General features: G+C 37.2%; 1 protein-coding gene across 2 annotated transcripts in view; it reads left to right on the forward strand.

Annotated features, from left to right (window-relative positions):
* GRM5 (glutamate metabotropic receptor 5) overlaps window positions 1–17301 on the forward strand; it is a 654830-nt gene that overhangs the window by 37620 nt on the left and 599909 nt on the right. The window lies entirely within an intron of this gene.

Raw genomic sequence — 17301 nt, forward strand, 5'->3', positions numbered from 1 at the left:
ATTCCCATCAGCATGGTCATCTCTTTGTTCACTTAGTAACTCTCTGGTGGGCATGTTAAGCTTAGGAAGGCTGAAATGTATTTAATCATCCAAGAACTTCTGAATTAACTATTTACAAAGCAATTGAAGGGGCCAGGCAGCAGATGTTTACAGAGATATAAATTTAAGCAGATCAGACAGATTATGTGGCCATTATTTGATTAAATAGATTTTATTTTCATTTGTAATTCTACTATAAAGATGCTGGAGATTTTTAAATTTTCCTATATCTTTATTGAAGACCTCAATTCTTTTTTATATTGCTAATTTTTATTAGTGATTTAATAATTATCAACAATATTGTACTCTTACACATTACAGGTAATTGCTTATGGTGGCTAAAGAAAACTGCTCATGAATATGCATAATAAGATTTGAAGGCTGTGAGTTTTGCTCTAGGTATACTGGGTTAGAAGGCTGCTCAATTGTTATAACTGTTTTTAACAGAAAACTTAGTTGAATCTGACAAGTCCCAGTGTACTCAGTGTGGTATGGCTATACACAACTTAGTTCAATCTAAAAGAATGATATGTAAGAGTTAATGCTAAACTTATATGTAGAACAATCTTGGGAAGCATAGATTTTAATAATTTGATGTTAAATTAGAGATAAATTGCAAGTTCTGTAGAATGTACACCAAAGTGAACATTTTTACTGGGTAACTTAACCTCTGTAGGTCAAACAAAACATACCCTAGACCATGCTCGGGGCTTTTAAAAAAATCAGTAATAGTCCTCTCAAAGACCTTCAGAAAATCAAATTTCATAAAATTTGGGGTTGAATAATTGTATAGTAAAGAAATAATCAGAGTGAGTCAACACTAGAAGTTGGGAGTGAATCATCAGTAAATGCATCGATAGTAGTCTACACAAGTAGTTTCCAGCAAGGCAGCATCATTACTAAGCATGAACCCCATGCCTAGTTATGCATATTAATATAGTCTGTGACTCTGAACATTTCCATGTTCACACTTATAGTTTCCTACCAGAAATATTGGTATACTGAGATTTTGAGGAATGAGAAAACTGTGGACTAAGAAATCTTTGTATTTCTAATGCAGAGAGTTTTTAATAAAAACCATTATTTGATTTTATTACCACAATAAGCCAGTGATAAAGGGATCAAAAGATAGGTTACTTCCATTTTAAGACACAAAACTTTCTGTAATTTAAATTTTCTTTATTATCTTATCTAATAAATACCTATCTTTTAGTCCAGGAATTAAGTTCATAATTAGTGATTTCTGGGCCAGTCTCCTCCATGTAATGGCATTAAATTGAATCACACTCTGGGAATCTACTTATGAGCACAAAAGATCCTATGGTAGTGCTGTGGAGGACAACTCTATGCTCCATATTTCAGTGCCTTCAGTATAACTACAGTCTTTTAGTTGGAGCTAAGCAGTGGTGAACCTGGTTAAGTGCACACATTAAAGTGCACAAGGAACCAAGCTCAAACATCTGCTCCCTGCCTGCATGGGGATATGTTTTGATTTGCCTCAAATCATGAATTTCATTTGTTGTTTTTTTTGTTTTTTGCTTCACAAGAGATAAAAATGGCCACATGTGAGAGATATTGATCATGAGTGTGTCATAAGAGGAATTAAAATTGTGACTCATTGCTTTATTAAACCCAGATAGATACCAACTTTTATATTATATAAAACCTATGGACCATCTACATGTGATGCATAACTGCACAGCTATAAAATGAGTTAAGTGATTTCTATGTAATGAGATGATAATAGTAGTGACCTTCCAGGTCACTGTAAATGAAGAATATCCAAAAAATATTTGGGTTGCTTGGTTTCATACTATTAATTTCTTTGTGTAAAAGGGTTAGGCACACTTTTGCATGATACAGTAATTCACAGTAAAGACATAATCTTATAGGCTATAAAGTCAGCAAATCAAGGAAATATGGAATATATGAGATTAACCCTAAAGTTAAAGTCTTCCCAGGCTCTTTGTAATTTAAAATTTCTTGAAGACCATTTGGTAAGTTTTTCTAGAGGACTGAGAGGACTGGCAGATTTAAGTGTAAAATGAATTAACAGTTTGGGGAGTACAGTTATAGTCTAACATAACATCTTTCATGAGATTCTTACATTGTACACAAGCATTAGAAATGCTCAGACTTAGGACAAGGCAATGAATCACCTGGTCAAGTGTGCACACTACAATTCACAAAGACACAGCTTCAAACCCCTGGTCTCCACCTCTAGGGAGAAAGCTTCATGAATGGTGAAGTAGTGCTGCAGGTTTCTTTCTGTCTCTTTATCTCTATCTCCTCCACCCCTATCAATTTCTGTCTGTCTCTATCTAATAGTAAATAAGTAAAATATTTAAAAACATAACAAAAAAGAAAGAAATTTCAAGAAAGGAGGGCATCAACTAAACAAAATCAAATGATTGTAGATGTACAGGAATAAAATGAAGATATTGGGACTGGGTAATCTAAAGCTAGAGGAAATTACCCTGATTATCCAGAGAAATATACTGAAGTAAGGTCTAACATTGTCATTTCATGGAAAACAACAACAACAACAACAAAAACAAACAAACAAACAAACAAAAAAACCAAGAGGAGGCTTCCCAAAGGATCAGGTATTGTGTTGGAGAGATTCTGCAATGAAGGATAGATGGTTTTTATCATGTTTAAGCTAAAGTAATAAGTTCTGTAAAGTCATATTCACTGATTCTGGAAGTGAGGCTGAAGTCATGAAACTCCTTGGCATCTAAGTACTTCCTTAGAATTAAAGCAGGCAAACTATTTCTTGAAAAAAGCCTTCTACTCTAAAACAGTGTATCCTCCATTCTTTGTATGTTCATCCTCAAAGTTTATTCTCCTTTGAATCCCTGTGACTTATAAATATTTTGCTAGTAGTCCAGGAGATGGCGCAGTGGATAAAGCATTGGACTCTCAAGCATGAGGTCCTGAGTTCAATCCCTGGCAGCACATGTACCAGAGTGATGTCTGGTTCTTTCTCTCTCCTCCTATCTTTCTCATTAATAAATAAACAAAATATTTAAAAAAAAAGAAATATTTTGCTAGATTTTGGCAATAGAATTTTCATTAACCTAATTTTGGTAAATTTCTGGAATTTGGCTATATGTGACTCCAAGCAAATATTTAGACGGTGAGATCATGTAGTATTATATCTTACAATTTCTCCTGGTTGAAACCATGGATATGATGTAATTAGCCTTAGCTTTGCAAACAATAGTGAATGCCTTCAACCTGAAGTTAATGTAATTGTATCTATCCCCCTGACTTTGAGCTCTCATCTTCCCCTTGATAGGATACCAGTGCAGTATTGAAAATTTTTTTTGTAATCTATAGCTAGTTTTTTATTCAATTTTGGTTTTTTTATACATATATATGCCATTTTCAGGTATGCAGAAAAACAATAGATGTTAGATAAGTATCAATACTGAAACAGCAACTTTGACAGTATGGGGGGGAGTTTTAAATCATCAAAATAAATGCCAAAGTTCATTCACTAAAATTTTATTTTAAGAACAGCAAGAATGCTCTCTTTGTATTTATGCTCTTAGTCTTTAAACATACACACATATCTTCTTTCACTATGTATGCACACCCTCAAAATTCCCAGGCTGACTTTTTTCTGTCTTTAGAAGTTTTTAAAAAGAGTCAACTGGGCTTGGATGATGATGCACCTGGTTGAGTTGCTATGCACAAGGAAGGACCCAGGTTCAAGTCCCTGGTCTCCTCCTATAGGAAAGGAGCTTCATGAGCAGTAAAGTAGAACTATAGGTGTCTCTTTTTCTCCCTCTGTCTCTATCTCCTCTCTGCTGTCTATATCAAAAAGTAAGAGATATAAAGAGAGAGAAGAAAAATAAAAAGAGGGATGGTTATTAAGATCAGTGAATTCACTATGCAGGCACCAAGCCCCAGTTCTTCTTCTAGTGTTTGCCCTTCTTCCGTAGCCAGTCAACAGCGTCAGGTTGAGCCTGATGTCTGCTTGTTGCTGGCTTTGAAAGTGACTGGGATCCATGTGGATTCAGTCGGCTAGGAAGGATCGTCAGTTTCCCCAATAAATGGGTACTCACTAATAATCCCTAGTAGCAATACACTTTTTTTTCAAAAATTAAAATAAAACATATATAACTGGGGCCAAGTGTTGACACACCTGGTTGAGTGCATAGATTACTATGCACAAGGACCCAGGTTCAAGCCACTGTCTCCACCTCTGGGGGGTTACAAGAGGGGGTAGCCTGACAAGTGGTGAAGCAGTGCTACAGGTGTTCTGTCCTAGCAAATAAAAAGTAAGAAAAATAATGTATTGCACTAAAGTAAAAGATTCTGGGGTGGGGGGTTCAGGTTCTAGATCATGATGGCAGGAAGACCTAGTGGAGTTTAATTGTTATGTGGAAAACTGGGAAATGTTATGCATGTACAAACCATTGTATTTTACTATCAACTGTAACCATTAATCCCCCAATAAAGATATTTACAAGAAAGAATGAATGAAAGAGAAAGAAAAGAAAAAATGGCTGTCTAGAGTAGTACATTTGTTATGCAGGCTCAGCCCCAGCAATAACCATGGTTCAAAAAAAAAACACAAAAACTGCTGGAAACTGTGTAATTGTGCCGGTGCCAAAGCCCAAGGCCCAGCAATAACCCCCAGCAATAACAACAACAAAAATACCATACATAACTGTGTGCTAGAGTACCAGAAATGAATGTTCTCTTCAAGAGTTTGTGTCATAGCCAAGACAACAGATGAAAATATTTTCCTGAGAAGCAAAAAGATACACCCTTTACTAATGTAGCCAGGTGATTTCAACAAAAGATAAGAATGTTTGGGCTGGGGTGCCAGGTGATTGAGCCCGGAAACTCAAGCCAAGTGAAACATGAACCCCCACCATTGACCTACATTTTCAACTCACCCCCTGCAGTATTGAAATTTAATAATTAGTATTTCACATATATTATGTGCGGTGATATTTTTATTTAATTATGATGTAAAAATAAATGCTCTGGGTAAGAAAGGCAATTTCAATTTTTATTTTATTTTATGTTTTAAGAAGGACAATTTTAAAATTCTCTTCAACATTCCTTTAGCTAGAAGTGTGACAACTTCCTTAAAGGCTGAATGATTTCATATTCACATACTTGCCCTTCTTCCATTATCAAATGCATCTGCCTTATCTATGTCAATTTCACTGGAAATTAATTGCAGGCTATGTTTTATACACAATAATATACATTGTATTTCATAGATGACTCAGAGGAATTTACATCAAACGTTTTTATTACTGTGTTGTACTTCTGTAGGGCCTATCTCAGTGCTAGCATATAACAAATGCCCAAAGACTATTTGCTGAATGGATTAATTTGGGTTGGAATAGTAGTTGGACCCCTATACATGAATTATAGCTGTGTATGGAAAGCAAGCACCTGTAATATTTCACAGTTTTGATTTTTTCTAAAGAGAAATGCCAATTAGTTTTGCTTGAGTAATTATAAATGATGCTTGCATCCTATGCACTTATTTTCTGTTTACACAGGCTCATTAATTTATTATTCCCCCTTAAAAATATAGGAGTACTTATCTGTTATAGTCATAGAGCAAATCAGTAATACTGTTGAAGATTATATCAATAGTAACATATTGTACCAGTAACACAAAATTGAAAACATTGTGTGCAGGGGTTGGCATATAATCGTATAATCACAATAACACAGTGCAAAAAAAAACTATGTTTACTTGATACTGTCTTTATTATTTCACTCCAAGTTGTATAGAGTAAGTCATTTTAGGTCAGTGATACAGCTCACCTGGGGAGGCACCTACTTTTAAGGTTTAAGCCCAGATCCCACCATACTGGCTTTCTTGCCTTTGTGTCTCCCTTTTATCTACCATCTATCTAACATATATCATATATCTATTTATCTATCTGAAAAAGCCAATTGAGTAATGAAATCCTAGTGCTGGGAGAGGAAAAAGAAAGAAAAAAGAAAAGAAACATTTTGAAGGAAGATGTACTATTTCGTGACTTAAAGAATAGTAAGCTGGACTTACTTGGTAGGAAATTTTTCTTATTCTCAAAATCTGTTATATTTATTTGCATTTTTATATTTATTTACTTATTTTCCCTTTTGTGGTCCTTAGTTTTTTTATTGTTATTATGGTTATTGTTGTTGTTATTTCTGTCGTCATTGTTAGATAGGACAGAGAGAAATGGAGAGAGGAGGGGAAGACAGAGTGAGGAAGAGTGAGGAAGAGAAACCTGCAGACTTGCTTCACCACCTGTGAAGTGACTCCCCTGCAGGTGGGGAGGCGGGGGCTCGAACCGGGATCCGCCGGTTCTTGCGCTTCATGTTAGATGTGCTTAACCCGCTGCACTAATGCCCAATTCCCTATATTTCTTTGCTTTTGGCTTCACCTTATTGGGAAATGGCGAGTTATATCTGTGCTTCATAAGATTTAAGAAGAAGCAGGAATTTAGAGACAAGAAAGGAAAAAATATGTTCTAAGGCTTTAGTATGTGATAAGTAATAAGTGACCACAGTAGACTTTCAGAAATGTTATACAATTTCTATCCAAAGGCAATAGAAGTGAATTTTAGCCATTTCTAAACTATCACATCAACTCATGCTGACTTAATTAAGCCTGAACATGCAAACCTTTACTCCAGACTCAGAATTAAAAAAAAAAAAAAAAGGTCTTGATTTAAGTGGCAAGAGTATTAATCTTGGAATGACTCCAGAGACTGTATTTGATTTTCCTCTTTGGAATAACCTTGTGCAGTGCACTTAACCTTCCTGAATACACGGCCCTTTGCTAGAGGACAGATGGCTATATCTACATTCCCTATACTGTTTGATTGTGACGGTCAGTTGCATTATCAGTTAATGCACTTTGCAAATCTAAACCTGATTTTTATATTAATTAATTGACTATTAAAGGAACATTCACTGTGAGCCAATATCTATGTGCTTATACATGGAATTTGCAAAAAAAAAAAACTGAGTACAGTCACATGAACATTAGATAGTGATCAAATGAAGACAGTTCATTTTTCAGCACTACCAATTAATAAGTACTGATGAAATTTCAGGTCTGAAAATGACCTCATCATCAGCAGTGAGGGCATGGAATTGTCATTAACAGCTTGTACAAAATTCAGGTACAAGTGGATTCAAAACCAAGCCCACTACTCCATATTGTATGCTTGAGCCACATTTAGTAAATCTAATGACATCATACCAGAAAAAAATGCAAGTGATTTGAATATTTTGACTTAAATTGCATTTGTGGTTATAATTTCATGTAAAAGACTTGCAGAAAATAGTTTAAAAGTCTTTTGGCATCCTGGGTCTGGGAAATGGCTTAGCTAGGTGAGATTGCACATTACCATTTGCATGGGCTGACTTTTTTTTTTTATTTGTGATTTAATAATGTAGAATCCCATACAATTCCCACCACCATATTTCTATATACCAACTACTCCACTGGAAAATTCCCTATTTTTTAATTTCCTTTCTGAGTATGGACCAAAATTCTTTATGGGGTGGAGAAGGTGAATGGTCTAGCTTCTATAATTGCTTCTTCGCTGGACATGGGCGTTGACAAGTGTATCCATACCCCCAGTCTATTTCTATCTTTCTTTAATGAGACAGGGCTCTGGGGGTGGGGCTCCAGGACACAGTGATGAGGTTCTAGGCCCAGGGAAATCAGATTGGCATCATGGTAGTATCTGTAATTTGGTGGTTGAAAAACATTAAGATACAAAGCAGAATAATTTGTTTAATAATCAGTAACCTAAAAATAAGAGTATAGCAGATGAAATTTGGGGTCCTCATTTGGGCAAAATCTAGTAGGTTTATTTTAGGCATATTCCAAGGGGCCCTTAACTTTACTAAGTTTTGACTGAGCCCTACAGCTAACATGCAGGTGGACTAACAGTATTATCTGGGAAGATGATGTCAGAGTTGAGGATAGGACTAGAAAGCTGGATCAGAGCAGAGAGAAGCTCCCAAATATTTGAAAAGTATATAAATACTGTAATCCCTACTGATCTGACCTAGGGTCCATGTCTATTCATATTTCTTACAGGAGCCTGTGTAACCAGTGCATCTCTGTCAGTCTGAGCTCACATTTCATGGTCATTACTAGGAACACTATAGGCTGCACTCATTTCAGGACCATTCTTCCTTGAGTGGCAGAGTATGTTGACCCAGCCTCCCTTGGGAGAGTGGGGCAATTTCTGCCATTGTTGTTCTATATTGAAGGAAAGGTTTTATAGAGACCCACAAGAGGGTTTATAATGTTTTTGATGGAGATGGCCAGTGATGGTGGAGAGAGGGATCTGTTAGAGATCTAGGTCCTTTGTATCTAAGTGGGAATCCCAGGATTACCTGACTAGGACCTCAGATGATGAGGTGGCCTGGTACTGACCAAAAGGGTTATCAGTAAAGTGTGCAATTCTTTTACCCTTATCTAGCTTTTGTAGTCCTTACTTTATATGACAAGGTCAGACTTTATGGTGTCTTTTTTTAGGTCTTTCTACTTGCTTCATAAATAGTATATTTTAAAAAGTTAAACAAAAAATTTTTTCAGTACTGTTGACCATAATTTGTAAGACCAGAATATGAATGTTTTCTGTTATTTTGATCTTGAGGTATTTGAAATTATGTTGAAAACCATTATGTTTTTATGCACACAACATGTAAACAAAACAAATATAAGTAGTATGCGCATTATATATAATATACAAATTTATAGATAAGTGTATATATAATAAAATAATATATAATAAAGTAATATATATATATATATATATATATAAATGGAAGAGAAAGATACAGAGCTGTGACTTATGGTGGAGTTGGAGATTGAAGTTTAAGCCTTGGAGCCTCAGTTAGTAAAGTCTGTTGCATAACCATTATGCTGTCTCCCAAGCCCAGTAAGTATATGATTTTATAAGTAACATGTATCACAAAGAGGTAGGGCAATTTTCCTCCTATTACCTTAATATCTAGGGAACTCAGTTGTAAAATAAAATCTTAGGCTATATATATTAGTTGATTGCTGCAATTACTTTTTTCCTCCTGGAGGGTTTCTATTTCACTTTCAGCAGCCTCCACCTTCTACTATAAACCATATTAAATCAATCTCTTTATCATCTCAATCATATATATGAAGGAAGAAATATAGGGAGGGAGAGAGAGTGAAATAAAATATAGCAGTGAAATTTCCTTCAGTGTAGTAGGGACAAGACTCGAACCTGGGTAACACACATGGGAAAGCAACACAACTATTCAATTTAACTATTTCATGAGCCTCTGTTGAATAAAATACTTTTAGAAGCAAGGATAGTCTGTTGCAAATGTATTGTGCCTATTTCAAGAGAAACAGTAAGAGCAGTGTGACTATGTGGCATGTTTCTCAAGTCACAGTTACTAGATGTACATTCCAGGTGAGAAGATCCGGGTGACTGGTGAAATTCCTTCAACCTGAGCTGTGTGATCAGTCTTGAACTTTAATGTTTCTTGCTGAGAGGCCAATTCATTGTTTCCAATAAAATAATTGATATCCATTTGGATGCATTCTAGTGACAATGTTGAGGCACATCCTCCAATGTACTTAGCACATATAAATGAATTATAGTGCTGTTTGCACTGGGTTTTTTTAAAAATAATGTTTACTAGTGGTTTAATAATGATTAACAGGACTGTAAAATAATTGGGATATATTTTAATACAGTTCCCACCACCAGAGTTCAATTTCTCATCTCCACCATTGGAAACCTCAATTATTTATCCCTCTGAGAATATGGACCATATGAAATAATTATTTTGGGGTGCAAATGATGGAAGGTCTTGCTTTTGTAATTGTTGCTTTGTTGGATATGGACTTTGATGGGCTGATGAATACCATAGCCAGTTTCTATTTTTCTTTTTTTTTAATTTTATTGTCTTTATTTGTTGGAGAGAGATAGTCAGAAATCAAGAGGGTAGGGGGAAATAGGAAGAGAGACAGAGAGACATCTGCTGTCATGCTTCACCACTCATGAAACTTCCTCCCCTGCAGGTGGGGACCAGGGGCTTGAACCCAGGACCTTGTTCACAGAAATGTGTGTATTGACTTAACTAGGTGCACTACTGTCTGGCACCCACCAGTTTCTGTTTTTCCATAGTGGGGTAGGACTCTGGAGAAGTGAGAGTTTGGGACACATTGATGAGGTCATTTTAAGTCAGGACAAAGTCATAGCAGAGTCTACAATTTGGTGGCTGAAAGGTGGTAAGATATAAAGCAGGGAAATTGTTTAATAAACAGGAACCCAAAGGTAGGAATAAAGCAGATGGAATTAGGAGTCTTAATGTGGGAAGAAGCGAGGAAGTCTACTTTAGATATGTTCCAAGGGGTTTATGACTTTAGTAATTTTTGCCAGAGATAAAAGCCAACATGCAAGTAGACTAAAAATATTGTCTGGGAAGATGGAGTCAGTGTTTAGAATAGGCCTTGAAAGTTGTATTAGGGCAGAAAGTAGCTCCCAAACATGACAAAATCATATAAATACCGTTAACTATTCATGTCATGTATATGACCTAGTGCCTGTATCTATTAATATTTAGCACAGGAGCCTGTGTAACCTCTGAGTGTCAGTCTGAGCTCACAGTCCATGGCCAATCTAGGAACATTTAGACTGCTCTCATTTTAGGACCAGTCTTTCTCAAGTGGCAAAGTAGGTTGTGCAAGCCTTCCTTTGGAGAGTGGGCAGACCCACAATTGCTGCTCTAAATGAGGGCAAGGTGACTTTCTTGTTGTAAGTAGTGATGGCGGAGAGAGGGATCAACTAGAAGTCTAGGCCTATCATATCTTTATGGGAATTCACAAAGTCCCTGACTAAAACCTTGGATGATGGGGTAGCCTGGTATTGACCAATTAAAGTAAGCCAGTCCGTTGACTTGTCCAGCTTTGTATTCCATTCTTTATATGAGGAAATTAGACATTAAGTCATTGAGGGAAGTGAAGTACCCTTGATTGAGGAGAGGAGACGGTCAAGGCCCAAGTAATACATATTTGATTAAGTCATTTATGATGTCTTCTTTTAGGTCTTTCTACTTGCTTTATGAATTTATTGAGTCTAAATCTAATCATATCAGACTATTGAACAATTTTACTTTGAGGTATGTATTTTCTCCTAACTTATGGATACATGTGTATATGTACCTTGCCCCTCTTGCCCTGAACTATATTATAGGGTCTGTAACTTCACTAGGGAATAATGTGCAATCTGATATGGAACTAGGTAGTTCCATGTGTTATGAAAGGCCTCAACAGATTATTTGAATTGGAGGGTTGACATATCAGGCTTGGCATCTCTGGATAAAGTCTGAAATCAGAAGTGAAATTGTGGCACTGGTTGCACTGGTTCAGCTGAGGTCGTCAGAGGCAGTATCACAGGGGAGATCAAAAGTGAAGCATGAAGGAATACAAGCAAAGTCTGAAAGGCTTTTAGACTGGGAAAATATGGATTTTTTTAAATTTATTTTTTATTTAAGAAAGGATAAATTAACAAAACCATAGGGTAGGAGGGGGACAACTCCACACAATTCCAACCACCCAATCCCCATATCCCATCCCCTCCCCTGATAGCTTTTCCATTCTCTATCCCTCTGGGAGCATGGAACCAGGGTTGTTGTGGGTTGCAGAAGGTGGAAGGTCTGGCTTCTGTAATTGCTTCCCCGCTGAACACGGGTGTTGACTGGTCAGTCCATACTCCCAGTCTGCCTCTCTCTTTCCCTAGTAGGGTGGGTCTCTGGGGAAGCGGAGCTCCAGGACATATTAGTGGGGTCTTCAGTCTAGGGAAGCCTGGCCGGCATCCTGATGACATCTGGAACCTGGTAACTGAAAAGAGAGTTAACATACAAAGCCAAACAAATTGTTGAGCAATCATGGACTCAAAGGTTGGAATAGTGGAGAGGAAGTGTTGGGGGTTACTCACTGCAAACTCTAGTGTACTTCTGCTTTCAGGTATATATTTTGCACTAGTTTATGGATACATGTGAACATATGCTCTATCTCCTGGAACCTGGTCTATATCTAGGTTTTGGACTTTGTTAGAAAGTGATCCACCTGGGATAGAATTAGAGAATACTATGAAATGAAATGTCTTACCTGAGTGATGAAGCTGAAGGGTTGTCATTCCACACCTGAAGTCTCTGTACACAGTCTGAGCTGAAACATGTTGAGGTGGCAATCATTGCATTGATTAGGTTGTGATCAGCTGACGTAATACATTTACCAATACATTGGTAAAACAGTTTCCCACCTACACCTCAAGGACATCTTTGATGAAATAAACCCAATTGCAAGAAAGACTAAAGCAGAAACAAACCAATGGGAATACATCAAATTGAAAAGCTTCTGCACAGCTGAAGAAACTATCACACAAACAAAGAGACCCCTCACAGAATGGGAGAAGATCTTCACATGCCATACATCAGACAAGAATCTAATTACCAAAATATATAAAGAGCTCAGCAAACTTAGCACCAAAAAAGCAAATGACCCCATCCAAAAATGGGCAGAGGATGTGAACAGAACATTCACTCCAGAGGAGATCCAAAAGGCTAACAAACATATGAAAAACTGCTCTAGGTCACTGATTGTCAGAGAAATGAAAATTAAGACAACAGTAAGATACTACCTCACTCCTGTAAGAATGGCATACATCAAAAAGGACAGCAGCAACAAATGCTGGAAAGGATGTGGGGACAGAGGAACCCTTTTACATTGCTGGTGGGAATGTAAGTTGGTACAGCCTCTGTGGAGAGCAGTCTGGAAAACTCTCACAAGGCTAGACATGGACCTTCCATATGATCCAGTAATTCCTCTCCTGGGGTTATACCCCAAGGACTCCATAACACCCAACCAAAAAGAGGTGTGTACTCCTATGTTCATAGCAGCACAATTCATAATAGCTAAAACCTGGGAGCAACCCAGGTGCCCAACAACAGACGAGTGACTGAGAAAGCTGTGGTATATATATACAATGGAATACTATACAGCTATCAAGAACAATGAACCCACCTTCGCTGACCCATCTTGGACAGATCTAGAAGGAATTATGTTAAGTGAGCTAAGTGAGAAAGATAAAGATGAGTATGGAATGATCCCACTCATCAACAGAAGTTGAGAAAGAAGATCTGTAAGGGATACTAAAAGCAGGATCTGACTAAATTGAAAGTAGGGCACCAAAGCAAAAACCCTGTGGTGTGGGAGAGGGTGGACATGAGGCTTCCTGGGCCGGTGAGGGTGGGTGGGATGGGACACAGTCTTTTGGTGGTGGGAATGGTGTTTATGTACACTCCTAGTAAAGTGTAGTCATATAAATCACTAGTTAATTAATATGAGAGGGGGAAATTAATTGTTTGTCTTGAAGTTTTTAAAACACAGACTGAGTCTTTTTAATACATAGGCCGTATATTTGATATGTGGACTCTCTCAAAAGCCTAGACCAAGTATATCAGAAGCAACGAGTGGCACAGCTATATACAAGATACTGGGCACTATACAGCAAACCCTAATAAAAGGACTTTTCAAAGTTAACCCAACTACCAAATAATGTGATGATGACATTAACTATCCATTGTTTTTTTGAACCCTAAGACAGCAGGAACCTCACATCTCCACTATAGAGCCTATATTTCCCCCAGTCCTGGAACCTTAGGGTTCCACTTTCCCACATGCCTATCCTAATCCATATTGAAAATATGAATTTTTAAAAAGAATGAGGATAGTTCCTTGATGTCATAGAGTTTAAGAAGGCAATAGATAAGTATTATGATAATCAAGTTATTTGGGAGCTTGGTTTACTTTAAAAATACCATGGATAGGATTTACTGTACTATACATGACCTCACCATGATTTATATCATTTAATGCTATTTTCTAATATTATATCTGAGATACCAACAAGACTTATTACTTCTAATCTACTTGGTCTAAGATGAGAGGTAATTTAGTATTTCAAAAAAAATGTTTAGATATGCTTTAACAATTTAAGCCCAGTATCAGAATTCAATCAGTTTACAAATATGAAATATTAAGTGCTTAGATAACAAGAATGTATATTCAGAACTGAAATCTATGCATTTAAAGAACTTGAGACTGTTTTCTATTTTCCTTGATATATTGAATAAATAGTAATTTGTAGGATTATAAGTTAATAGAAGTATAGACTAATTTCATTTTGACCACCAAAAACCTCTGCCCCTACATCTGTCTCCCTATAGTGGAACTGAAAATCTACCATTCCCACACCAGTAGAGTTTTTTAAATTTGGTGCAGTACTCCAAACCCAATACAAATTCTGCTTTGTGTTTCCCTTTCTGTTCTTCTTTCTCACCTTCTGTTTATGACTGGAATCATCCCTTACTCATATTTCTCTTGTTGACTCATATTATCTAACACAATTCCTTACAACTCCATCCAAGATGAGGTGAAGAAAGTTAAATGATTACTTAATACCTGTGTAGTATTTCATTGTGTATATGTAACACAACTTTCCAGGTTTTGGCTATTATGGATTGTGCTACTATGAACATAAGTATAGACTTTTTTTTTTTTTTTTTTGATAGGTGTGTTTGACTCCTTTGGCTATATCCCTAGGAAGTTTCATTTCTAGCATTGTGAAGATTCTCTAGTTTGCTGTCGATAGTGTCTGGACCAATTTACACCCCCATCAGCAGTGCAGAAGGGTTCCTTTGTCCCTACAACCTCTCCAGTAGTTTTGTTCTAAGTTTATGATGTATGCCATTCTCACAGAAGTGAAATGGTATCTTATTGTTGTCTTTATTTGCATTATTCTGACAATCAATGAGTTGGAACACTTTTTTATTTCTCGACCTTCTAAATCTTTTCTGTGGTGAATATTCTGTACATATTCTCTCCCTATTTTTGAATGGGTTCATATTTTGTTTCTAAATTTGGTGAACTGCTGTTTGCACTAAAAACACAAAACAATAAATTAGTTTGATTATTTTCCTGGGTGCTGTTTGATTCAGAATAATAAGCAAGCAGTTTTTTGATAGAGAGTAGGCTTTGGATTCCACATAAAGGTAGACTCATATCCAGAAAACTTCTTTGGCCCATGAATATTTGGCCCTCTGAATATTGCCTGAGGACCTTTGCTGGGTTAGATTCATGGGAGTGAGAGACCAGGAACTCATGGTGGCGTGGTAATACAATTCTTTATTCATGTGGGAGCTCCAGAGTCGGGTGTGAGCACATTGGGTTAAGCACATGGTGACAAACCACAATGGCCACCTCCTGCTCTGCAAGCCAGCCCTTCTCCATGTCGGGAAGCTGGAGAGAAAAAAGAGCAAAACCAGGAACAGAAGTGGGTTTTATGGGATAAACCAGAAGTGGCAAGTTGGAAACAGAGAGCTAGGAAAGGGGGTGGAGAAAAGAAAAAGGCATGCTGGGAACTTCCTTAGCTACCATTTTAGCTGGCAGGAATTAGCAATATCCTGAGGGGATAACATGGTGGGGAGGAGACCTTTAGTCATTTATAAGACAAAGCAGAAGACTGGTATATAGATAAAGGGACTGGCCATACTAGCATTGGGTGGTTTGTGGGCCCTGCCTAACTCAACCACATCTGCACAATTTCCAAACAGACCTTGTCTTTCATGTGTTGCCAGCAGACTTCCATTATTGTTTTCTTTCTTTCTTATTAATTTTTAAATCTCACTGCATGCTAACTAATACTTTTTTGTGACATTTCCAGGCTTTCACTGCTCTAGGTAAACTTTTTCAGATAGAAAATGAGAATATGCAAGGGAGAGAGAGGGAAGGAGAGAGAGAAAGAGAAAGAGAGAGAGAGACTGAGAGAGCGGGATTGTATCACATAGTGGTCACATTAAGCTTACACAGATGTATTCACCTTTGCTCTTGCATGTGACTTGTGGCAATGAACACACTTCATCCATACTTTGGAACAGTCCATTAACACTCATGAAAGAGAGAATTGGAAAAGCTAATATTGTTTTAGTAGTCTTAAGTAGGCTTACAGAATAATTTTTAAATTTTATTTATAAAAAGGAAACACTGACAAAATCCATAGGATAAATGGGGTACAATTCCATACAATTCCCAGTACCAGAACTCTGTATCCCATCCCCTCCCCTGATAGCTTTACTATTCTTTATCCCTCTGGGAGTATGGACCGAGGGACATTGTGGGATGCAGAAGTTGGAAGGCCTGGCTTCTGTAATTGCTCTCCTCCTGAACATGGGCATTGGCATTAAAAAATTATGTTGACCTCCGCTATTCTGACATATTCTGGGGAAGGTGGGGGTCAGCTGGACATACATGAAAAAACACTGCTATGCTTAGTCTTCTTTACTTTGTCATTTACTTGAATTGTACTTGTTTGAAGTGATCCCTGTTTTTCAGAATTCTGTGTTTTTGTCCTAATTTAATAGGCAGCTCTAAACTCCTCTGTGAGATCTGTATGCTTTCCAGTAGTTACTTTATATTATTGCATTGTCTCTGGGCAGAAGTAAGCACAAGCTATCACCTCTCTCTATAAGTCTGCAACCAGGTATATACAGCTATGGGTACAAAGGATCATGTGTGACCAGGACACTCAGACCCATGCAGTTCTTGGCAAGTTTATATCTCCTCCTTCCCTGTTAACATGGAACTAATCTGTGTGGATGATTCAGGTTTCCCAAAAACTAAGCTTAGAGACTCCTTTATCCCATATCATTATTTTTTCCAGTCATTAGCACAGAGTGGAAGAAAGAGTTAAGTCAAAATAGACAATTGAGAAAAAAAATAGATAATCAGCACTTATTCAGAGAGCTGGCAGTGAAGTCTCCATGAGTTACTTCACAGTAAAAGAAAAGTTATGTGACACCACTCTACAATGTTTTAAACAATATGATCTCATACCACCTCTTTTGTATAACAGCTTATGGTTAAAAAAACTTATATACAGTAACAATCTTAAAAAGTAGGTTCATGGGGGTTCCCGGAAGATGGCAGACTGAGAAGCTGCTAGTGGCTTGAGCTCTGACCACATCTTCCGGAAACGGTAGGATTTTCTGCCTTTAGTAGGCCAGTCAATAAGGGGTCCTAGCGGTGACACCAAGGAGGTGACTATAACTTAATTTGGGTTAAGAAATAGAGTAGAAAAAATGCGGAATGCGGAAATTTTTTTTCTGTTTAATTATAAAGCACACCTCCTCCTCCTCCCCACCCACCCATAACCAGTC

Source organism: Erinaceus europaeus, chromosome 17, assembly GCF_950295315.1.
Source record: "Erinaceus europaeus chromosome 17, mEriEur2.1, whole genome shotgun sequence".
Taxonomy (NCBI): domain Eukaryota; kingdom Metazoa; phylum Chordata; class Mammalia; order Eulipotyphla; family Erinaceidae; genus Erinaceus; species Erinaceus europaeus.